General features: G+C 48.3%; 14 pseudogenes; all 14 read right to left on the bottom strand.

Moving 5' to 3' along the window:
- Window positions 1-1,062: 1,062 nt before the first annotated feature.
- LOC137318285 (U2 spliceosomal RNA) lies at window positions 1,063-1,265 on the bottom strand (annotated as a pseudogene).
- A 1,398-nt stretch (window positions 1,266-2,663) lies between these two features.
- On the bottom strand, window positions 2,664-2,834 carry LOC137318314 (U2 spliceosomal RNA; annotated as a pseudogene).
- Window positions 2,835-4,312: 1,478 nt separating this feature from the next.
- On the bottom strand, window positions 4,313-4,483 carry LOC137318312 (U2 spliceosomal RNA; annotated as a pseudogene).
- A 1,478-nt stretch (window positions 4,484-5,961) lies between these two features.
- LOC137318302 (U2 spliceosomal RNA) lies at window positions 5,962-6,174 on the bottom strand (annotated as a pseudogene).
- Window positions 6,175-7,592: 1,418 nt separating this feature from the next.
- LOC137318286 (U2 spliceosomal RNA) lies at window positions 7,593-7,795 on the bottom strand (annotated as a pseudogene).
- Window positions 7,796-9,201: 1,406 nt separating this feature from the next.
- LOC137318295 (U2 spliceosomal RNA) lies at window positions 9,202-9,411 on the bottom strand (annotated as a pseudogene).
- A 1,414-nt stretch (window positions 9,412-10,825) lies between these two features.
- LOC137318305 (U2 spliceosomal RNA) lies at window positions 10,826-11,043 on the bottom strand (annotated as a pseudogene).
- Window positions 11,044-12,465: 1,422 nt separating this feature from the next.
- Window positions 12,466-12,636, bottom strand: LOC137318311 (U2 spliceosomal RNA; annotated as a pseudogene).
- A 1,484-nt stretch (window positions 12,637-14,120) lies between these two features.
- On the bottom strand, window positions 14,121-14,291 carry LOC137318315 (U2 spliceosomal RNA; annotated as a pseudogene).
- A 1,487-nt stretch (window positions 14,292-15,778) lies between these two features.
- On the bottom strand, window positions 15,779-15,994 carry LOC137318303 (U2 spliceosomal RNA; annotated as a pseudogene).
- Window positions 15,995-17,420: 1,426 nt separating this feature from the next.
- Window positions 17,421-17,591, bottom strand: LOC137318313 (U2 spliceosomal RNA; annotated as a pseudogene).
- A 1,482-nt stretch (window positions 17,592-19,073) lies between these two features.
- On the bottom strand, window positions 19,074-19,281 carry LOC137318292 (U2 spliceosomal RNA; annotated as a pseudogene).
- A 1,418-nt stretch (window positions 19,282-20,699) lies between these two features.
- Window positions 20,700-20,905, bottom strand: LOC137318289 (U2 spliceosomal RNA; annotated as a pseudogene).
- Window positions 20,906-22,307: 1,402 nt separating this feature from the next.
- On the bottom strand, window positions 22,308-22,527 carry LOC137318306 (U2 spliceosomal RNA; annotated as a pseudogene).
- Between the last annotated feature and the right edge of the window lie 306 nt (window positions 22,528-22,833).

Genomic DNA, 22,833 nt, shown 5'->3' on the forward strand with positions numbered 1-22,833 from the left:
TGCTCGGACTGCGTGACAGATTGGTAACTTTGCCAGTAGGCCACCAATCAGATGGGAGAGGGTTGGGTCTCAACGGACCTACGTCACTCATTCTCCGTCACTAACGAACTGCCGTGGAAGGAAACCTCTTTAAGGTAAACTAGGGACGTGACGTGACGTGTCTCACAGTGAGTGAGTGAGTGAGTGAGTGAGTGAGTGAGTGAGTGAGTGAGATTGCAACAGACAATCGAGAAAGAGGTGAGGTGCTGACAATCAGCAGCTCGTGTTTAAACATTCCTTCCACAGCAGGCAAGACCAATCAAAAGAAAATACTGCAGATGCTGGCTCTGGCTCGGCTGCCTGCCTGGCTGGCTGGCTGGAGATGGGAAATAAAAAGACAAGACGTGTTAATGGCTGGGTTAACTGTCGCAAGCAACAAGGCGTTAATGTTTCAGGAGTGCCGATTGCAATTGAAAGCTGTCTCTCAAGCTGCTCCTCCCCCGAAAGAAACGAGGCGTTAATGTTTCGGAAGTGCCGATTGAAAGCTGTCTCTCAAGCTGCTCCCTCACTGGGCCCTGTCTGTTGTCATGTTAATGGCTGGGTTAACTGTCGCAAGCAACAAGGCGTTAATGTTTCAGGAGTGCCGATTGAAAGCTGTCTCTCAAGCTGCTCCCTGACTGGGCCCTGTCCGTTGTCATGTTAATGGCTGGGTTAACTGTCGCAAGCAACAAGGCGTTAATGTTTCAGGAGTGCCGATTGCAATTGAAAGCTGTCTCTCAAGCTGCTCCTCCCCCGAAAGAAACGAGGAGTTAATGTTTCGGAAACGCCTATTGCAATTGAAAGCTGTCTCTCAAGCTGGACGTCCAGTTATTTTGCAGTTTCAATTATATCGCTGGCTGCGTGCGTGCGTGCGTGCGTGCGTGCGTGCGAGCGGCACTCAGCCCAGGAGAAGAAAAAGATACCACTGAGCTGAGAAAGTCAGTGCAATATATATGCTTTATTCTCACTAATAATACATACACACACACACATGTACAGAGACGCTGGGAACGAGCTGTTTTTCTTTTTGAATATCTCCCCACAGGGAGGTGCACCGTTCCCAGAGACACTGCAATACTGGGTCGATGCGTGGAGTGGACGGAGCAAGCCCCTATTCCATCTCCCTGTTCCAAAAATCAATTTAATATATGGTCCCCAGATAGGGGACGTATCAGATATTAAACTGATAAGAACAGATTTTTTTTTTTTTTTTCTGACACTCTGGGGTGCCTTATTGCCTTACAGATTCATTCCAGATTCCTTGCAGTGACATTACATCAAGCCAAAGCTCTACAAGCCAAAGCTCTACACTCTGCCCGAGGGGATTTCTCCCTGACTGCATCCCCCCGGCATACAATGGCAGGAAGGCTCCAAATGGTTGCCTTCCCCCACTTGACCACTTGATCTTAGCCAAAAGGCCGAGAAGCGATACCGCGCTCGATGCGAATTGATCTTGGGTCCTGTTTGCCCTCCTTCTTTTTTCTCTGCCTGACTGTGTTTAAAGCAGTCTCGCAGCACTGCCGTTCTGGGCACATTTTTGCCACCGTTTCTAATTGCAACAGTGGATCAGTTGAAAGAAGTTGCCGTTTTCTCCTTTCTTGCTCGGACTGCGTGACAGATTGGTAACTTTGCCAGTAGGCCACCAATCAGATGGGAGAGGGTTGGGTCTCAACGGACCTACGTCACTCATTCTCCGTCACTAACGAACTGCCGTGGAAGGAAACCTCTTTAAGGTAAACTAGGGACGTGACGTGACGTGTCTCACAGTGAGTGAGTGAGTGAGTGAGTGAGTGAGTGAGATTGCAACAGACAATCGAGAAAGAGGTGAGGTGCTGACAATCAGCAGCTCGTGTTTAAACATTCCTTCCACAGCAGGCAAGACCAATCAAAAGAAAATACTGCAGATGCTGGCTCTGGCTCGGCTGCCTGCCTGGCTGGCTGGCTGGAGATGGGAAATAAAAAGACAAGACGTGTTAATGGCTGGGTTAACTGTCGCAAGCAACAAGGCGTTAATGTTTCAGGAGTGCCGATTGCAATTGAAAGCTGTCTCTCAAGCTGCTCCTCCCCCGAAAGAAACGAGGCGTTAATGTTTCGGAAGTGCCGATTGAAAGCTGTCTCTCAAGCTGCTCCCTCACTGGGCCCTGTCCGTTGTCATGTTAATGGCTGGGTTAACTGTCGCAAGCAACAAGGCGTTAATGTTTCAGGAGTGCCGATTGAAAGCTGTCTCTCAAGCTGCTCCCTGACTGGGCCCTGTCCGTTGTCATGTTAATGGCTGGGTTAACTGTCGCAAGCAACAAGGCGTTAATGTTTCAGGAGTGCCGATTGCAATTGAAAGCTGTCTCTCAAGCTGCTCCTCCCCCGAAAGAAACGAGGAGTTAATGTTTCGGAAACGCCTATTGCAATTGAAAGCTGTCTCTCAAGCTGGACGTCCAGTTATTTTGCAGTTTCAATTATATCGCTGGCTGCGTGCGTGCGTGCGTGCGTGCGTGCGAGCGGCACTCAGCCCAGGAGAAGAAAAAGATACCACTGAGCTGAGAAAGTCAGTGCAATATATATGCTTTATTCTCACTAATAATACATACACACACACACATGTACAGAGACGCTGGGAACGAGCTGTTTTTCTTTTTGAATATCTCCCCACAGGGAGGTGCACCGTTCCCAGAGACACTGCAATACTGGGTCGATGCGTGGAGTGGACGGAGCAAGCCCCTATTCCATCTCCCTGTTCCAAAAATCAATTTAATATATGGTCCCCAGATAGGGGACGTATCAGATATTAAACTGATAAGAACAGATTTTTTTTTTTTTTTTTTTTTTTTTTTTTTTTTTTTTTTTTTTTTTTTCTGACACTCTGGGGTGCCTTATTGCCTTACAGATTCATTCCAGATTCCTTGCAGTGACATTACATCAAGCCAAAGCTCTACAAGCCAAAGCTCTACACTCTGCCCGAGGGGATTTCTCCCTGACTGCATCCCCCCGGCATACAATGGCAGGAAGGCTCCAAATGGTTGCCTTCCCCCACTTGACCACTTGATCTTAGCCAAAAGGCCGAGAAGCGATACCGCGCTCGATGCGAATTGATCTTGGGTCCTGTTTGCCCTCCTTCTTTTTTCTCTGCCTGACTGTGTTTAAAGCAGTCTCGCAGCACTGCCGTTCTGGGCACATTTTTGCCACCGTTTCTAATTGCAACAGTGGATCAGTTGAAAGAAGTTGCCGTTTTCTCCTTTCTTGCTCGGACTGCGTGACAGATTGGTAACTTTGCCAGTAGGCCACCAATCAGATGGGAGAGGGTTGGGTCTCAACGGACCTACGTCACTCATTCTCCGTCACTAACGAACTGCCGTGGAAGGAAACCTCTTTAAGGTAAACTAGGGACGTGACGTGACGTGTCTCACAGTGAGTGAGTGAGTGAGTGAGTGAGTGAGTGAGTGAGTGAGTGAGTGAGATTGCAACAGACAATCGAGAAAGAGGTGAGGTGCTGACAATCAGCAGCTCGTGTTTAAACATTCCTTCCACAGCAGGCAAGACCAATCAAAAGAAAATACTGCAGATGCTGGCTCTGGCTCGGCTGCCTGCCTGGCTGGCTGGCTGGAGATGGGAAATAAAAAGACAAGACGTGTTAATGGCTGGGTTAACTGTCGCAAGCAACAAGGCGTTAATGTTTCAGGAGTGCCGATTGCAATTGAAAGCTGTCTCTCAAGCTGCTCCTCCCCCGAAAGAAACGAGGCGTTAATGTTTCGGAAGTGCCGATTGAAAGCTGTCTCTCAAGCTGCTCCCTCACTGGGCCCTGTCCGTTGTCATGTTAATGGCTGGGTTAACTGTCGCAAGCAACAAGGCGTTAATGTTTCAGGAGTGCCGATTGAAAGCTGTCTCTCAAGCTGCTCCCTGACTGGGCCCTGTCCGTTGTCATGTTAATGGCTGGGTTAACTGTCGCAAGCAACAAGGCGTTAATGTTTCAGGAGTGCCGATTGCAATTGAAAGCTGTCTCTCAAGCTGCTCCTCCCCCGAAAGAAACGAGGAGTTAATGTTTCGGAAACGCCTATTGCAATTGAAAGCTGTCTCTCAAGCTGGACGTCCAGTTATTTTGCAGTTTCAATTATATCGCTGGCTGCGTGCGTGCGTGCGTGCGTGCGTGCGAGCGGCACTCAGCCCAGGAGAAGAAAAAGATACCACTGAGCTGAGAAAGTCAGTGCAATATATATGCTTTATTCTCACTAATAATACATACACACACACACATGTACAGAGACGCTGGGAACGAGCTGTTTTTCTTTTTGAATATCTCCCCACAGGGAGGTGCACCGTTCCCAGAGACACTGCAATACTGGGTCGATGCGTGGAGTGGACGGAGCAAGCCCCTATTCCATCTCCCTGTTCCAAAAATCAATTTAATATATGGTCCCCAGATAGGGGACGTATCAGATATTAAACTGATAAGAACAGATTTTTTTTTTTTTTTTTTTTTTTTTTTTTTTTTTTTTTTTTTTTCTGACACTCTGGGGTGCCTTATTGCCTTACAGATTCATTCCAGATTCCTTGCAGTGACATTACATCAAGCCAAAGCTCTACAAGCCAAAGCTCTACACTCTGCCCGAGGGGATTTCTCCCTGACTGCATCCCCCCGGCATACAATGGCAGGAAGGCTCCAAATGGTTGCCTTCCCCCACTTGACCACTTGATCTTAGCCAAAAGGCCGAGAAGCGATACCGCGCTCGATGCGAATTGATCTTGGGTCCTGTTTGCCCTCCTTCTTTTTTCTCTGCCTGACTGTGTTTAAAGCAGTCTCGCAGCACTGCCGTTCTGGGCACATTTTTGCCACCGTTTCTAATTGCAACAGTGGATCAGTTGAAAGAAGTTGCCGTTTTCTCCTTTCTTGCTCGGACTGCGTGACAGATTGGTAACTTTGCCAGTAGGCCACCAATCAGATGGGAGAGGGTTGGGTCTCAACGGACCTACGTCACTCATTCTCCGTCACTAACGAACTGCCGTGGAAGGAAACCTCTTTAAGGTAAACTAGGGACGTGACGTGACGTGTCTCACAGTGAGTGAGTGAGTGAGTGAGTGAGTGAGTGAGTGAGTGAGTGAGTGAGTGAGATTGCAACAGACAATCGAGAAAGAGGTGAGGTGCTGACAATCAGCAGCTCGTGTTTAAACATTCCTTCCACAGCAGGCAAGACCAATCAAAAGAAAATACTGCAGATGCTGGCTCTGGCTCGGCTGCCTGCCTGGCTGGCTGGCTGGAGATGGGAAATAAAAAGACAAGACGTGTTAATGGCTGGGTTAACTGTCGCAAGCAACAAGGCGTTAATGTTTCAGGAGTGCCGATTGCAATTGAAAGCTGTCTCTCAAGCTGCTCCTCCCCCGAAAGAAACGAGGCGTTAATGTTTCGGAAGTGCCGATTGAAAGCTGTCTCTCAAGCTGCTCCCTCACTGGGCCCTGTCCGTTGTCATGTTAATGGCTGGGTTAACTGTCGCAAGCAACAAGGCGTTAATGTTTCAGGAGTGCCGATTGAAAGCTGTCTCTCAAGCTGCTCCCTGACTGGGCCCTGTCCGTTGTCATGTTAATGGCTGGGTTAACTGTCGCAAGCAACAAGGCGTTAATGTTTCAGGAGTGCCGATTGCAATTGAAAGCTGTCTCTCAAGCTGCTCCTCCCCCGAAAGAAACGAGGAGTTAATGTTTCGGAAACGCCTATTGCAATTGAAAGCTGTCTCTCAAGCTGGACGTCCAGTTATTTTGCAGTTTCAATTATATCGCTGGCTGCGTGCGTGCGTGCGTGCGTGCGTGCGAGCGGCACTCAGCCCAGGAGAAGAAAAAGATACCACTGAGCTGAGAAAGTCAGTGCAATATATATGCTTTATTCTCACTAATAATACATACACACACACACATGTACAGAGACGCTGGGAACGAGCTGTTTTTCTTTTTGAATATCTCCCCACAGGGAGGTGCACCGTTCCCAGAGACACTGCAATACTGGGTCGATGCGTGGAGTGGACGGAGCAAGCCCCTATTCCATCTCCCTGTTCCAAAAATCAATTTAATATATGGTCCCCAGATAGGGGACGTATCAGATATTAAACTGATAAGAACAGATTTTTTTTTTTTTTTTTTTTTTTTTTCTGACACTCTGGGGTGCCTTATTGCCTTACAGATTCATTCCAGATTCCTTGCAGTGACATTACATCAAGCCAAAGCTCTACAAGCCAAAGCTCGACACTCTGCCCGAGGGGATTTCTCCCTGACTGCATCCCCCCGGCATACAATGGCAGGAAGGCTCCAAATGGTTGCCTTCCCCCACTTGACCACTTGATCTTAGCCAAAAGGCCGAGAAGCGATACCGCGCTCGATGCGAATTGATCTTGGGTCCTGTTTGCCCTCCTTCTTTTTTCTCTGCCTGACTGTGTTTAAAGCAGTCTCGCAGCACTGCCGTTCTGGGCACATTTTTGCCACCGTTTCTAATTGCAACAGTGGATCAGTTGAAAGAAGTTGCCGTTTTCTCCTTTCTTGCTCGGACTGCGTGACAGATTGGTAACTTTGCCAGTAGGCCACCAATCAGATGGGAGAGGGTTGGGTCTCAACGGACCTACGTCACTCATTCTCCGTCACTAACGAACTGCCGTGGAAGGAAACCTCTTTAAGGTAAACTAGGGACGTGACGTGACGTGTCTCACAGTGAGTGAGTGAGTGAGTGAGTGAGTGAGTGAGTGAGTGAGTGAGTGAGATTGCAACAGACAATCGAGAAAGAGGTGAGGTGCTGACAATCAGCAGCTCGTGTTTAAACATTCCTTCCACAGCAGGCAAGACCAATCAAAAGAAAATACTGCAGATGCTGGCTCTGGCTCGGCTGCCTGCCTGGCTGGCTGGCTGGAGATGGGAAATAAAAAGACAAGACGTGTTAATGGCTGGGTTAACTGTCGCAAGCAACAAGGCGTTAATGTTTCAGGAGTGCCGATTGCAATTGAAAGCTGTCTCTCAAGCTGCTCCTCCCCCGAAAGAAACGAGGCGTTAATGTTTCGGAAGTGCCGATTGAAAGCTGTCTCTCAAGCTGCTCCCTCACTGGGCCCTGTCCGTTGTCATGTTAATGGCTGGGTTAACTGTCGCAAGCAACAAGGCGTTAATGTTTCAGGAGTGCCGATTGAAAGCTGTCTCTCAAGCTGCTCCCTGACTGGGCCCTGTCCGTTGTCATGTTAATGGCTGGGTTAACTGTCGCAAGCAACAAGGCGTTAATGTTTCAGGAGTGCCGATTGCAATTGAAAGCTGTCTCTCAAGCTGCTCCTCCCCCGAAAGAAACGAGGAGTTAATGTTTCGGAAACGCCTATTGCAATTGAAAGCTGTCTCTCAAGCTGGACGTCCAGTTATTTTGCAGTTTCAATTATATCGCTGGCTGCGTGCGTGCGTGCGTGCGTGCGTGCGTGCGAGCGGCACTCAGCCCAGGAGAAGAAAAAGATACCACTGAGCTGAGAAAGTCAGTGCAATATATATGCTTTATTCTCACTAATAATACATACACACACACACATGTACAGAGACGCTGGGAACGAGCTGTTTTTCTTTTTGAATATCTCCCCACAGGGAGGTGCACCGTTCCCAGAGACACTGCAATACTGGGTCGATGCGTGGAGTGGACGGAGCAAGCCCCTATTCCATCTCCCTGTTCCAAAAATCAATTTAATATATGGTCCCCAGATAGGGGACGTATCAGATATTAAACTGATAAGAACAGATTTTTTTTTTTTTTTTCTGACACTCTGGGGTGCCTTATTGCCTTACAGATTCATTCCAGATTCCTTGCAGTGACATTACATCAAGCCAAAGCTCTACAAGCCAAAGCTCTACACTCTGCCCGAGGGGATTTCTCCCTGACTGCATCCCCCCGGCATACAATGGCAGGAAGGCTCCAAATGGTTGCCTTCCCCCACTTGACCACTTGATCTTAGCCAAAAGGCCGAGAAGCGATACCGCGCTCGATGCGAATTGATCTTGGGTCCTGTTTGCCCTCCTTCTTTTTTCTCTGCCTGACTGTGTTTAAAGCAGTCTCGCAGCACTGCCGTTCTGGGCACATTTTTGCCACCGTTTCTAATTGCAACAGTGGATCAGTTGAAAGAAGTTGCCGTTTTCTCCTTTCTTGCTCGGACTGCGTGACAGATTGGTAACTTTGCCAGTAGGCCACCAATCAGATGGGAGAGGGTTGGGTCTCAACGGACCTACGTCACTCATTCTCCGTCACTAACGAACTGCCGTGGAAGGAAACCTCTTTAAGGTAAACTAGGGACGTGACGTGACGTGTCTCACAGTGAGTGAGTGAGTGAGTGAGTGAGTGAGTGAGTGAGTGAGTGAGTGAGATTGCAACAGACAATCGAGAAAGAGGTGAGGTGCTGACAATCAGCAGCTCGTGTTTAAACATTCCTTCCACAGCAGGCAAGACCAATCAAAAGAAAATACTGCAGATGCTGGCTCTGGCTCGGCTGCCTGCCTGGCTGGCTGGCTGGAGATGGGAAATAAAAAGACAAGACGTGTTAATGGCTGGGTTAACTGTCGCAAGCAACAAGGCGTTAATGTTTCAGGAGTGCCGATTGCAATTGAAAGCTGTCTCTCAAGCTGCTCCTCCCCCGAAAGAAACGAGGCGTTAATGTTTCGGAAGTGCCGATTGAAAGCTGTCTCTCAAGCTGCTCCCTCACTGGGCCCTGTCCGTTGTCATGTTAATGGCTGGGTTAACTGTCGCAAGCAACAAGGCGTTAATGTTTCAGGAGTGCCGATTGAAAGCTGTCTCTCAAGCTGCTCCCTGACTGGGCCCTGTCCGTTGTCATGTTAATGGCTGGGTTAACTGTCGCAAGCAACAAGGCGTTAATGTTTCAGGAGTGCCGATTGCAATTGAAAGCTGTCTCTCAAGCTGCTCCTCCCCCGAAAGAAACGAGGAGTTAATGTTTCGGAAACGCCTATTGCAATTGAAAGCTGTCTCTCAAGCTGGACGTCCAGTTATTTTGCAGTTTCAATTATATCGCTGGCTGTGTGCGTGCGTGCGTGCGAGCGGCACTCAGCCCAGGAGAAGAAAAAGATACCACTGAGCTGAGAAAGTCAGTGCAATATATATGCTTTATTCTCACTAATAATACATACACACACACACATGTACAGAGACGCTGGGAACGAGCTGTTTTTCTTTTTGAATATCTCCCCACAGGGAGGTGCACCGTTCCCAGAGACACTGCAATACTGGGTCGATGCGTGGAGTGGACGGAGCAAGCCCCTATTCCATCTCCCTGTTCCAAAAATCAATTTAATATATGGTCCCCAGATAGGGGACGTATCAGATATTAAACTGATAAGAACAGATTTTTTTTTTTTTTTTTTTTTCTCTGACACTCTGGGGTGCCTTATTGCCTTACAGATTCATTCCAGATTCCTTGCAGTGACATTACATCAAGCCAAAGCTCTACAAGCCAAAGCTCTACACTCTGCCCGAGGGGATTTCTCCCTGACTGCATCCCCCCGGCATACAATGGCAGGAAGGCTCCAAATGGTTGCCTTCCCCCACTTGACCACTTGATCTTAGCCAAAAGGCCGAGAAGCGATACCGCGCTCGATGCGAATTGATCTTGGGTCCTGTTTGCCCTCCTTCTTTTTTCTCTGCCTGACTGTGTTTAAAGCAGTCTCGCAGCACTGCCGTTCTGGGCACATTTTTGCCACCGTTTCTAATTGCAACAGTGGATCAGTTGAAAGAAGTTGCCGTTTTCTCCTTTCTTGCTCGGACTGCGTGACAGATTGGTAACTTTGCCAGTAGGCCACCAATCAGATGGGAGAGGGTTGGGTCTCAACGGACCTACGTCACTCATTCTCCGTCACTAACGAACTGCCGTGGAAGGAAACCTCTTTAAGGTAAACTAGGGACGTGACGTGACGTGTCTCACAGTGAGTGAGTGAGTGAGTGAGTGAGTGAGTGAGTGAGTGAGTGAGATTGCAACAGACAATCGAGAAAGAGGTGAGGTGCTGACAATCAGCAGCTCGTGTTTAAACATTCCTTCCACAGCAGGCAAGACCAATCAAAAGAAAATACTGCAGATGCTGGCTCTGGCTCGGCTGCCTGCCTGGCTGGCTGGCTGGAGATGGGAAATAAAAAGACAAGACGTGTTAATGGCTGGGTTAACTGTCGCAAGCAACAAGGCGTTAATGTTTCAGGAGTGCCGATTGCAATTGAAAGCTGTCTCTCAAGCTGCTCCTCCCCCGAAAGAAACGAGGCGTTAATGTTTCGGAAGTGCCGATTGAAAGCTGTCTCTCAAGCTGCTCCCTCACTGGGCCCTGTCCGTTGTCATGTTAATGGCTGGGTTAACTGTCGCAAGCAACAAGGCGTTAATGTTTCAGGAGTGCCGATTGAAAGCTGTCTCTCAAGCTGCTCCCTGACTGGGCCCTGTCCGTTGTCATGTTAATGGCTGGGTTAACTGTCGCAAGCAACAAGGCGTTAATGTTTCAGGAGTGCCGATTGCAATTGAAAGCTGTCTCTCAAGCTGCTCCTCCCCCGAAAGAAACGAGGAGTTAATGTTTCGGAAACGCCTATTGCAATTGAAAGCTGTCTCTCAAGCTGGACGTCCAGTTATTTTGCAGTTTCAATTATATCGCTGGCTGCGTGCGTGCGTGCGTGCGTGCGTGCGTGCGAGCGGCACTCAGCCCAGGAGAAGAAAAAGATACCACTGAGCTGAGAAAGTCAGTGCAATATATATGCTTTATTCTCACTAATAATACATACACACACACACATGTACAGAGACGCTGGGAACGAGCTGTTTTTCTTTTTGAATATCTCCCCACAGGGAGGTGCACCGTTCCCAGAGACACTGCAATACTGGGTCGATGCGTGGAGTGGACGGAGCAAGCCCCTATTCCATCTCCCTGTTCCAAAAATCAATTTAATATATGGTCCCCAGATAGGGGACGTATCAGATATTAAACTGATAAGAACAGATTTTTTTTTTTTTTTTTTTTTTTTTTTTTTTCTGACACTCTGGGGTGCCTTATTGCCTTACAGATTCATTCCAGATTCCTTGCAGTGACATTACATCAAGCCAAAGCTCTACAAGCCAAAGCTCTGCACTCTGCCCGAGGGGATTTCTCCCTGACTGCATCCCCCCGGCATACAATGGCAGGAAGGCTCCAAATGGTTGCCTTCCCCCACTTGACCACTTGATCTTAGCCAAAAGGCCGAGAAGCGATACCGCGCTCGATGCGAATTGATCTTGGGTCCTGTTTGCCCTCCTTCTTTTTTCTCTGCCTGACTGTGTTTAAAGCAGTCTCGCAGCACTGCCGTTCTGGGCACATTTTTGCCACCGTTTCTAATTGCAACAGTGGATCAGTTGAAAGAAGTTGCCGTTTTCTCCTTTCTTGCTCGGACTGCGTGACAGATTGGTAACTTTGCCAGTAGGCCACCAATCAGATGGGAGAGGGTTGGGTCTCAACGGACCTACGTCACTCATTCTCCGTCACTAACGAACTGCCGTGGAAGGAAACCTCTTTAAGGTAAACTAGGGACGTGACGTGACGTGTCTCACAGTGAGTGAGTGAGTGAGTGAGTGAGTGAGTGAGTGAGTGAGTGAGTGAGATTGCAACAGACAATCGAGAAAGAGGTGAGGTGCTGACAATCAGCAGCTCGTGTTTAAACATTCCTTCCACAGCAGGCAAGACCAATCAAAAGAAAATACTGCAGATGCTGGCTCTGGCTCGGCTGCCTGCCTGGCTGGCTGGCTGGAGATGGGAAATAAAAAGACAAGACGTGTTAATGGCTGGGTTAACTGTCGCAAGCAACAAGGCGTTAATGTTTCAGGAGTGCCGATTGCAATTGAAAGCTGTCTCTCAAGCTGCTCCTCCCCCGAAAGAAACGAGGCGTTAATGTTTCGGAAGTGCCGATTGAAAGCTGTCTCTCAAGCTGCTCCCTCACTGGGCCCTGTCCGTTGTCATGTTAATGGCTGGGTTAACTGTCGCAAGCAACAAGGCGTTAATGTTTCAGGAGTGCCGATTGAAAGCTGTCTCTCAAGCTGCTCCCTGACTGGGCCCTGTCCGTTGTCATGTTAATGGCTGGGTTAACTGTCGCAAGCAACAAGGCGTTAATGTTTCAGGAGTGCCGATTGCAATTGAAAGCTGTCTCTCAAGCTGCTCCTCCCCCGAAAGAAACGAGGAGTTAATGTTTCGGAAACGCCTATTGCAATTGAAAGCTGTCTCTCAAGCTGGACGTCCAGTTATTTTGCAGTTTCAATTATATCGCTGGCTGCGTGCGTGCGTGCGTGCGTGCGTGCGTGCGTGCGAGCGGCACTCAGCCCAGGAGAAGAAAAAGATACCACTGAGCTGAGAAAGTCAGTGCAATATATATGCTTTATTCTCACTAATAATACATACACACACACACATGTACAGAGACGCTGGGAACGAGCTGTTTTTCTTTTTGAATATCTCCCCACAGGGAGGTGCACCGTTCCCAGAGACACTGCAATACTGGGTCGATGCGTGGAGTGGACGGAGCAAGCCCCTATTCCATCTCCCTGTTCCAAAAATCAATTTAATATATGGTCCCCAGATAGGGGACGTATCAGATATTAAACTGATAAGAACAGATTTTTTTTTTTTTTTTTTTTTTTTTTTTTTTTTTTTTTTTTTCTGACACTCTGGGGTGCCTTATTGCCTTACAGATTCATTCCAGATTCCTTGCAGTGACATTACATCAAGCCAAAGCTCTACAAGCCAAAGCTCTACACTCTGCCCGAGGGGATTTCTCCCTGACTGCATCCCCCCGGCATACAATGGCAGGAAGGCTCCAAATGGTTGCCTTCCCCCACTTGACCACTTGATCTTAGCCAAAAGGCCGAGAAGCGATACCGCGCTCGATGCGAATTGATCTTGGGTCCTGTTTGCCCTCCTTCTTTTTTCTCTGCCTGACTGTGTTTAAAGCAGTCTCGCAGCACTGCCGTTCTGGGCACATTTTTGCCACCGTTTCTAATTGCAACAGTGGATCAGTTGAAAGAAGTTGCCGTTTTCTCCTTTCTTGCTCGGACTGCGTGACAGATTGGTAACTTTGCCAGTAGGCCACCAATCAGATGGGAGAGGGTTGGGTCTCAACGGACCTACGTCACTCATTCTCCGTCACTAACGAACTGCCGTGGAAGGAAACCTCTTTAAGGTAAACTAGGGACGTGACGTGACGTGTCTCACAGTGAGTGAGTGAGTGAGTGAGTGAGTGAGTGAGTGAGTGAGTGAGTGAGTGAGATTGCAACAGACAATCGAGAAAGAGGTGAGGTGCTGACAATCAGCAGCTCGTGTTTAAACATTCCTTCCACAGCAGGCAAGACCAATCAAAAGAAAATACTGCAGATGCTGGCTCTGGCTCGGCTGCCTGCCTGGCTGGCTGGCTGGAGATGGGAAATAAAAAGACAAGACGTGTTAATGGCTGGGTTAACTGTCGCAAGCAACAAGGCGTTAATGTTTCAGGAGTGCCGATTGCAATTGAAAGCTGTCTCTCAAGCTGCTCCTCCCCCGAAAGAAACGAGGCGTTAATGTTTCGGAAGTGCCGATTGAAAGCTGTCTCTCAAGCTGCTCCCTCACTGGGCCCTGTCCGTTGTCATGTTAATGGCTGGGTTAACTGTCGCAAGCAACAAGGCGTTAATGTTTCAGGAGTGCCGATTGAAAGCTGTCTCTCAAGCTGCTCCCTGACTGGGCCCTGTCCGTTGTCATGTTAATGGCTGGGTTAACTGTCGCAAGCAACAAGGCGTTAATGTTTCAGGAGTGCCGATTGCAATTGAAAGCTGTCTCTCAAGCTGCTCCTCCCCCGAAAGAAACGAGGAGTTAATGTTTCGGAAACGCCTATTGCAATTGAAAGCTGTCTCTCAAGCTGGACGTCCAGTTATTTTGCAGTTTCAATTATATCGCTGGCTGCGTGCGTGCGTGCGTGCGTGCGTGCGTGCGTGCGAGCGGCACTCAGCCCAGGAGAAGAAAAAGATACCACTGAGCTGAGAAAGTCAGTGCAATATATATGCTTTATTCTCACTAATAATACATACACACACACACATGTACAGAGACGCTGGGAACGAGCTGTTTTTCTTTTTGAATATCTCCCCACAGGGAGGTGCACCGTTCCCAGAGACACTGCAATACTGGGTCGATGCGTGGAGTGGACGGAGCAAGCCCCTATTCCATCTCCCTGTTCCAAAAATCAATTTAATATATGGTCCCCAGATAGGGGACGTATCAGATATTAAACTGATAAGAACAGATTTTTTTTTTTTTTTTTTTTTTTTTTTTTTTTTTTTTTTTTTTTTTTTTCTGACACTCTGGGGTGCCTTATTGCCTTACAGATTCATTCCAGATTCCTTGCAGTGACATTACATCAAGCCAAAGCTCTACAAGCCAAAGCTCTACACTCTGCCCGAGGGGATTTCTCCCTGACTGCATCCCCCCGGCATACAATGGCAGGAAGGCTCCAAATGGTTGCCTTCCCCCACTTGACCACTTGATCTTAGCCAAAAGGCCGAGAAGCGATACCGCGCTCGATGCGAATTGATCTTGGGTCCTGTTTGCCCTCCTTCTTTTTTCTCTGCCTGACTGTGTTTAAAGCAGTCTCGCAGCACTGCCGTTCTGGGCACATTTTTGCCACCGTTTCTAATTGCAACAGTGGATCAGTTGAAAGAAGTTGCCGTTTTCTCCTTTCTTGCTCGGACTGCGTGACAGATTGGTAACTTTGCCAGTAGGCCACCAATCAGATGGGAGAGGGTTGGGTCTCAACGGACCTACGTCACTCATTCTCCGTCACTAACGAACTGCCGTGGAAGGAAACCTCTTTAAGGTAAACTAGGGACGTGACGTGACGTGTCTCACAGTGAGTGAGTGAGTGAGTGAGTGAGTGAGTGAGTGAGTGAGTGAGTGAGATTGCAACAGACAATCGAGAAAGAGGTGAGGTGCTGACAATCAGCAGCTCGTGTTTAAACATTCCTTCCACAGCAGGCAAGACCAATCAAAAGAAAATACTGCAGATGCTGGCTCTGGCTCGGCTGCCTGCCTGGCTGGCTGGCTGGAGATGGGAAATAAAAAGACAAGACGTGTTAATGGCTGGGTTAACTGTCGCAAGCAACAAGGCGTTAATGTTTCAGGAGTGCCGATTGCAATTGAAAGCTGTCTCTCAAGCTGCTCCTCCCCCGAAAGAAACGAGGCGTTAATGTTTCGGAAGTGCCGATTGAAAGCTGTCTCTCAAGCTGCTCCCTCACTGGGCCCTGTCCGTTGTCATGTTAATGGCTGGGTTAACTGTCGCAAGCAACAAGGCGTTAATGTTTCAGGAGTGCCGATTGAAAGCTGTCTCTCAAGCTGCTCCCTGACTGGGCCCTGTCCGTTGTCATGTTAATGGCTGGGTTAACTGTCGCAAGCAACAAGGCGTTAATGTTTCAGGAGTGCCGATTGCAATTGAAAGCTGTCTCTCAAGCTGCTCCTCCCCCGAAAGAAACGAGGAGTTAATGTTTCGGAAACGCCTATTGCAATTGAAAGCTGTCTCTCAAGCTGGACGTCCAGTTATTTTGCAGTTTCAATTATATCGCTGGCTGCGTGCGTGCGTGCGTGCGTGCGTGCGTGCGTGCGAGCGGCACTCAGCCCAGGAGAAGAAAAAGATACCACTGAGCTGAGAAAGTCAGTGCAATATATATGCTTTATTCTCACTAATAATACATACACACACACACATGTACAGAGACGCTGGGAACGAGCTGTTTTTCTTTTTGAATATCTCCCCACAGGGAGGTGCACCGTTCCCAGAGACACTGCAATACTGGGTCGATGCGTGGAGTGGACGGAGCAAGCCCCTATTCCATCTCCCTGTTCCAAAAATCAATTTAATATATGGTCCCCAGATAGGGGACGTATCAGATATTAAACTGATAAGAACAGATTTTTTTTTTTTTTTTTTTTTTTTTTTTTCTGACACTCTGGGGTGCCTTATTGCCTTACAGATTCATTCCAGATTCCTTGCAGTGACATTACATCAAGCCAAAGCTCTACAAGCCAAAGCTCGACACTCTGCCCGAGGGGATTTCTCCCTGACTGCATCCCCCCGGCATACAATGGCAGGAAGGCTCCAAATGGTTGCCTTCCCCCACTTGACCACTTGATCTTAGCCAAAAGGCCGAGAAGCGATACCGCGCTCGATGCGAATTGATCTTGGGTCCTGTTTGCCCTCCTTCTTTTTTCTCTGCCTGACTGTGTTTAAAGCAGTCTCGCAGCACTGCCGTTCTGGGCACATTTTTGCCACCGTTTCTAATTGCAACAGTGGATCAGTTGAAAGAAGTTGCCGTTTTCTCCTTTCTTGCTCGGACTGCGTGACAGATTGGTAACTTTGCCAGTAGGCCACCAATCAGATGGGAGAGGGTTGGGTCTCAACGGACCTACGTCACTCATTCTCCGTCACTAACGAACTGCCGTGGAAGGAAACCTCTTTAAGGTAAACTAGGGACGTGACGTGACGTGTCTCACAGTGAGTGAGTGAGTGAGTGAGTGAGTGAGTGAGTGAGTGAGTGAGTGAGATTGCAACAGACAATCGAGAAAGAGGTGAGGTGCTGACAATCAGCAGCTCGTGTTTAAACATTCCTTCCACAGCAGGCAAGACCAATCAAAAGAAAATACTGCAGATGCTGGCTCTGGCTCGGCTGCCTGCCTGGCTGGCTGGCTGGAGATGGGAAATAAAAAGACAAGACGTGTTAATGGCTGGGTTAACTGTCGCAAGCAACAAGGCGTTAATGTTTCAGGAGTGCCGATTGCAATTGAAAGCTGTCTCTCAAGCTGCTCCTCCCCCGAAAGAAACGAGGCGTTAATGTTTCGGAAGTGCCGATTGAAAGCTGTCTCTCAAGCTGCTCCCTCACTGGGCCCTGTCCGTTGTCATGTTAATGGCTGGGTTAACTGTCGCAAGCAACAAGGCGTTAATGTTTCAGGAGTGCCGATTGAAAGCTGTCTCTCAAGCTGCTCCCTGACTGGGCCCTGTCCGTTGTCATGTTAATGGCTGGGTTAACTGTCGCAAGCAACAAGGCGTTAATGTTTCAGGAGTGCCGATTGCAATTGAAAGCTGTCTCTCAAGCTGCTCCTCCCCCGAAAGAAACGAGGAGTTAATGTTTCGGAAACGCCTATTGCAATTGAAAGCTGTCTCTCAAGCTGGACGTCCAGTTATTTTGCAGTTTCAATTATATCGCTGGCTGCGTGCGTGCGTGCGTGCGTGCGTGCGTGCGTGCGTGCGAGCGGCACTCAGCCCAGGAGAAGAAAAAGATACCACTGAGCTGAGAAAGTCAGTGCAATATATATGCTTTATTCTCACTAATAATACATACACACACACACATGTACAGAGACGCTGGGAACGAGCTGTTTTTCTTTTTGAATATCTCCCCACAGGGAGGTGCACCGTTCCCAGAGACACTGCAATACTGGGTCGATGCGTGGAGTGGACGGAGCAAGCCCCTATTCCATCTCCCTGTTCCAAAAATCAATTTAATATATGGTCCCCAGATAGGGGACGTATCAGATATTAAACTGATAAGAACAGATTTTTTTTTTTTTTTTTTTTTTTTTTTTTTTTTTTTTTTTTTTTCTGACACTCTGGGGTGCCTTATTGCCTTACAGATTCATTCCAGATTCCTTGCAGTGACATTACATCAAGCCAAAGCTCTACAAGCCAAAGCTCTACACTCTGCCCGAGGGGATTTCTCCCTGACTGCATCCCCCCGGCATACAATGGCAGGAAGGCTCCAAATGGTTGCCTTCCCCCACTTGACCACTTGATCTTAGCCAAAAGGCCGAGAAGCGATACCGCGCTCGATGCGAATTGATCTTGGGTCCTGTTTGCCCTCCTTCTTTTTTCTCTGCCTGACTGTGTTTAAAGCAGTCTCGCAGCACTGCCGTTCTGGGCACATTTTTGCCACCGTTTCTAATTGCAACAGTGGATCAGTTGAAAGAAGTTGCCGTTTTCTCCTTTCTTGCTCGGACTGCGTGACAGATTGGTAACTTTGCCAGTAGGCCACCAATCAGATGGGAGAGGGTTGGGTCTCAACGGACCTACGTCACTCATTCTCCGTCACTAACGAACTGCCGTGGAAGGAAACCTCTTTAAGGTAAACTAGGGACGTGACGTGACGTGTCTCACAGTGAGTGAGTGAGTGAGTGAGTGAGTGAGTGAGTGAGTGAGTGAGTGAGTGAGATTGCAACAGACAATCGAGAAAGAGGTGAGGTGCTGACAATCAGCAGCTCGTGTTTAAACATTCCTTCCACAGCAGGCAAGACCAATCAAAAGAAAATACTGCAGATGCTGGCTCTGGCTCGGCTGCCTGCCTGGCTGGCTGGCTGGAGATGGGAAATAAAAAGACAAGACGTGTTAATGGCTGGGTTAACTGTCGCAAGCAACAAGGCGTTAATGTTTCAGGAGTGCCGATTGCAATTGAAAGCTGTCTCTCAAGCTGCTCCTCCCCCGAAAGAAACGAGGCGTTAATGTTTCGGAAGTGCCGATTGAAAGCTGTCTCTCAAGCTGCTCCCTCACTGGGCCCTGTCCGTTGTCATGTTAATGGCTGGGTTAACTGTCGCAAGCAACAAGGCGTTAATGTTTCAGGAGTGCCGATTGAAAGCTGTCTCTCAAGCTGCTCCCTGACTGGGCCCTGTCCGTTGTCATGTTAATGGCTGGGTTAACTGTCGCAAGCAACAAGGCGTTAATGTTTCAGGAGTGCCGATTGCAATTGAAAGCTGTCTCTCAAGCTGCTCCTCCCCCGAAAGAAACGAGGAGTTAATGTTTCGGAAACGCCTATTGCAATTGAAAGCTGTCTCTCAAGCTGGACGTCCAGTTATTTTGCAGTTTCAATTATATCGCTGGCTGCGTGCGTGCGTGCGTGCGTGCGTGCGTGCGAGCGGCACTCAGCCCAGGAGAAGAAAAAGATACCACTGAGCTGAGAAAGTCAGTGCAATATATATGCTTTATTCTCACTAATAATACATACACACACACACATGTACAGAGACGCTGGGAACGAGCTGTTTTTCTTTTTGAATATCTCCCCACAGGGAGGTGCACCGTTCCCAGAGACACTGCAATACTGGGTCGATGCGTGGAGTGGACGGAGCAAGCCCCTATTCCATCTCCCTGTTCCAAAAATCAATTTAATATATGGTCCCCAGATAGGGGACGTATCAGATATTAAACTGATAAGAACAGATTTTTTTTTTTTTTTTTTTTTCTGACACTCTGGGGTGCCTTATTGCCTTACAGATTCATTCCAGATTCCTTGCAGTGACATTACATCAAGCCAAAGCTCTACAAGCCAAAGCTCGACACTCTGCCCGAGGGGATTTCTCCCTGACTGCATCCCCCCGGCATACAATGGCAGGAAGGCTCCAAATGGTTGCCTTCCCCCACTTGACCACTTGATCTTAGCCAAAAGGCCGAGAAGCGATACCGCGCTCGATGCGAATTGATCTTGGGTCCTGTTTGCCCTCCTTCTTTTTTCTCTGCCTGACTGTGTTTAAAGCAGTCTCGCAGCACTGCCGTTCTGGGCACATTTTTGCCACCGTTTCTAATTGCAACAGTGGATCAGTTGAAAGAAGTTGCCGTTTTCTCCTTTCTTGCTCGGACTGCGTGACAGATTGGTAACTTTGCCAGTAGGCCACCAATCAGATGGGAGAGGGTTGGGTCTCAACGGACCTACGTCACTCATTCTCCGTCACTAACGAACTGCCGTGGAAGGAAACCTCTTTAAGGTAAACTAGGGACGTGACGTGACGTGTCTCACAGTGAGTGAGTGAGTGAGTGAGTGAGTGAGTGAGTGAGTGAGATTGCAACAGACAATCGAGAAAGAGGTGAGGTGCTGACAATCAGCAGCTCGTGTTTAAACATTCCTTCCACAGCAGGCAAGACCAATCAAAAGAAAATACTGCAGATGCTGGCTCTGGCTCGGCTGCCTGCCTGGCTGGCTGGCTGGAGATGGGAAATAAAAAGACAAGACGTGTTAATGGCTGGGTTAACTGTCGCAAGCAACAAGGCGTTAATGTTTCAGGAGTGCCGATTGCAATTGAAAGCTGTCTCTCAAGCTGCTCCTCCCCCGAAAGAAACGAGGCGTTAATGTTTCGGAAGTGCCGATTGAAAGCTGTCTCTCAAGCTGCTCCCTCACTGGGCCCTGTCCGTTGTCATGTTAATGGCTGGGTTAACTGTCGCAAGCAACAAGGCGTTAATGTTTCAGGAGTGCCGATTGAAAGCTGTCTCTCAAGCTGCTCCCTGACTGGGCCCTGTCCGTTGTCATGTTAATGGCTGGGTTAACTGTCGCAAGCAACAAGGCGTTAATGTTTCAGGAGTGCCGATTGCAATTGAAAGCTGTCTCTCAAGCTGCTCCTCCCCCGAAAGAAACGAGGAGTTAATGTTTCGGAAACGCCTATTGCAATTGAAAGCTGTCTCTCAAGCTGGACGTCCAGTTATTTTGCAGTTTCAATTATATCGCTGGCTGCGTGCGTGCGTGCGTGCGTGCGTGCGTGCGTGCGTGCGAGCGGCACTCAGCCCAGGAGAAGAAAAAGATACCACTGAGCTGAGAAAGTCAGTGCAATATATATGCTTTATTCTCACTAATAATACATACACACACACACATGTACAGAGACGCTGGGAACGAGCTGTTTTTCTTTTTGAATATCTCCCCACAGGGAGGTGCACCGTTCCCAGAGACACTGCAATACTGGGTCGATGCGTGGAGTGGACGGAGCAAGCCCCTATTCCATCTCCCTGTTCCAAAAATCAATTTAATATATGGTCCCCAGATAGGGGACGTATCAGATATTAAACTGATAAGAACAGATTTTTTTTTTTTTTTTTTTCCGACACTCTGGGGTGCCTTATTGCCTTACAGATTCATTCCAGATTCCTTGCAGTGACATTACATCAAGCCAAAGCTCTACAAGCCAAAGCTCTACACTCTGCCCGAGGGGATTTCTCCCTGACTGCATCCCCCCGGCATACAATGGCAGGAAGGCTCCAAATGGTTGCCTTCCCCCACTTGACCACTTGATCTTAGCCAAAAGGCCGAGAAGCGATACCGCGCTCGATGCGAATTGATCTTGGGTCCTGTTTGCCCTCCTTCTTTTTTCTCTGCCTGACTGTGTTTAAAGCAGTCTCGCAGCACTGCCGTTCTGGGCACATTTTTGCCACCGTTTCTAATTGCAACAGTGGATCAGTTGAAAGAAGTTGCCGTTTTCTCCTTTCTTGCTCGGACTGCGTGACAGATTGGTAACTTTGCCAGTAGGCCACCAATCAGATGGGAGAGGGTTGGGTCTCAACGGACCTACGTCACTCATTCTCCGTCACTAACGAACTGCCGTGGAAGGAAACCTCTTTAAGGTAAACTAGGGACGTGACGTGACGTGTCTCACAGTGAGTGAGTGAGTGAGTGAGTGAGTGAGTGAGTGAGTGAGTGAGTGAGATTGCAACAGACAATCGAGAAAGAGGTGAGGTGCTGACAATCAGCAGCTCGTGTTTAAACATTCCTTCCACAGCAGGCAAGACCAATCAAAAGAAAATACTGCAGATGCTGGCTCTGGCTCGGCTGCCTGCCTGGCTGGCTGGCTGGAGATGGGAAATAAAAAGACAAGACGTGTTAATGGCTGGGTTAACTGTCGCAAGCAACAAGGCGTTAATGTTTCAGGAGTGCCGATTGCAATTGAAAGCTGTCTCTCAAGCTGCTCCTCCCCCGAAAGAAACGAGGCGTTAATGTTTCGGAAGTGCCGATTGAAAGCTGTCTCTCAAGCTGCTCCCTCACTGGGCCCTGTCCGTTGTCATGTTAATGGCTGGGTTAACTGTCGCAAGCAACAAGGCGTTAATGTTTCAGGAGTGCCGATTGAAAGCTGTCTCTCAAGCTGCTCCCTGACTGGGCCCTGTCCGTTGTCATGTTAATGGCTGGGTTAACTGTCGCAAGCAACAAGGCGTTAATGTTTCAGGAGTGCCGATTGCAATTGAAAGCTGTCTCTCAAGCTGCTCCTCCCCCGAAAGAAACGAGGAGTTAATGTTTCGGAAACGCCTATTGCAATTGAAAGCTGTCTCTCAAGCTGGACGTCCAGTTATTTTGCAGTTTCAATTATATCGCTGGCTGCGTGCGTGCGTGCGAGCGGCACTCAGCCCAGGAGAAGAAAAAGATACCACTGAGCTGAGAAAGTCAGTGCAATATATATGCTTTATTCTCACTAATAATACATACACACACACACATGTACAGAGACGCTGGGAAAGAGCTGTTTTTCTTTTTGAATATCTCCCCACAGGGAGGTGCACCGTTCCCAGAGACACTGCAATACTGGGTCGATGCGTGGAGTGGACGGAGCAAGCCCCTATTCCATCTCCCTGTTCCAAAAATCAATTTAATATATGGTCCCCAGATAGGGGACGTATCAGATATTAAACTGATAAGAACAGATTTTTTTTTTTTTTTTTTTTTTTTTTTTTTTTTCTGACACTCTGGGGTGCCTTATTGCCTTACAGATTCATTCCAGATTCCTTGCAGTGACATTACATCAAGCCAAAGCTCTACAAGCCAAAGCTCTACACTCTGCCCGAGGGGATTTCTCCCTGACTGCATCCCCCCGGCATACAATGGCAGGAAGGCTCCAAATAGTTGCCTTCCCCCACTTGACCACTTGATCTTAGCCAAAAGGCCGAGAAGCGATACCGCGCTCGATGCGAATTGATCTTGGGTCCTGTTTGCCCTCCTTCTTTTTTCTCTGCCTGACTGTGTTTAAAGCAGTCTCGCAGCACTGCCGTTCTGGGCACATTTTTGCCACCGTTTCTAA

The sequence above is a fragment of the Heptranchias perlo genome, unplaced genomic scaffold, assembly GCF_035084215.1.
Source record: "Heptranchias perlo isolate sHepPer1 unplaced genomic scaffold, sHepPer1.hap1 HAP1_SCAFFOLD_696, whole genome shotgun sequence".
Lineage (NCBI taxonomy): Eukaryota > Metazoa > Chordata > Chondrichthyes > Hexanchiformes > Hexanchidae > Heptranchias > Heptranchias perlo.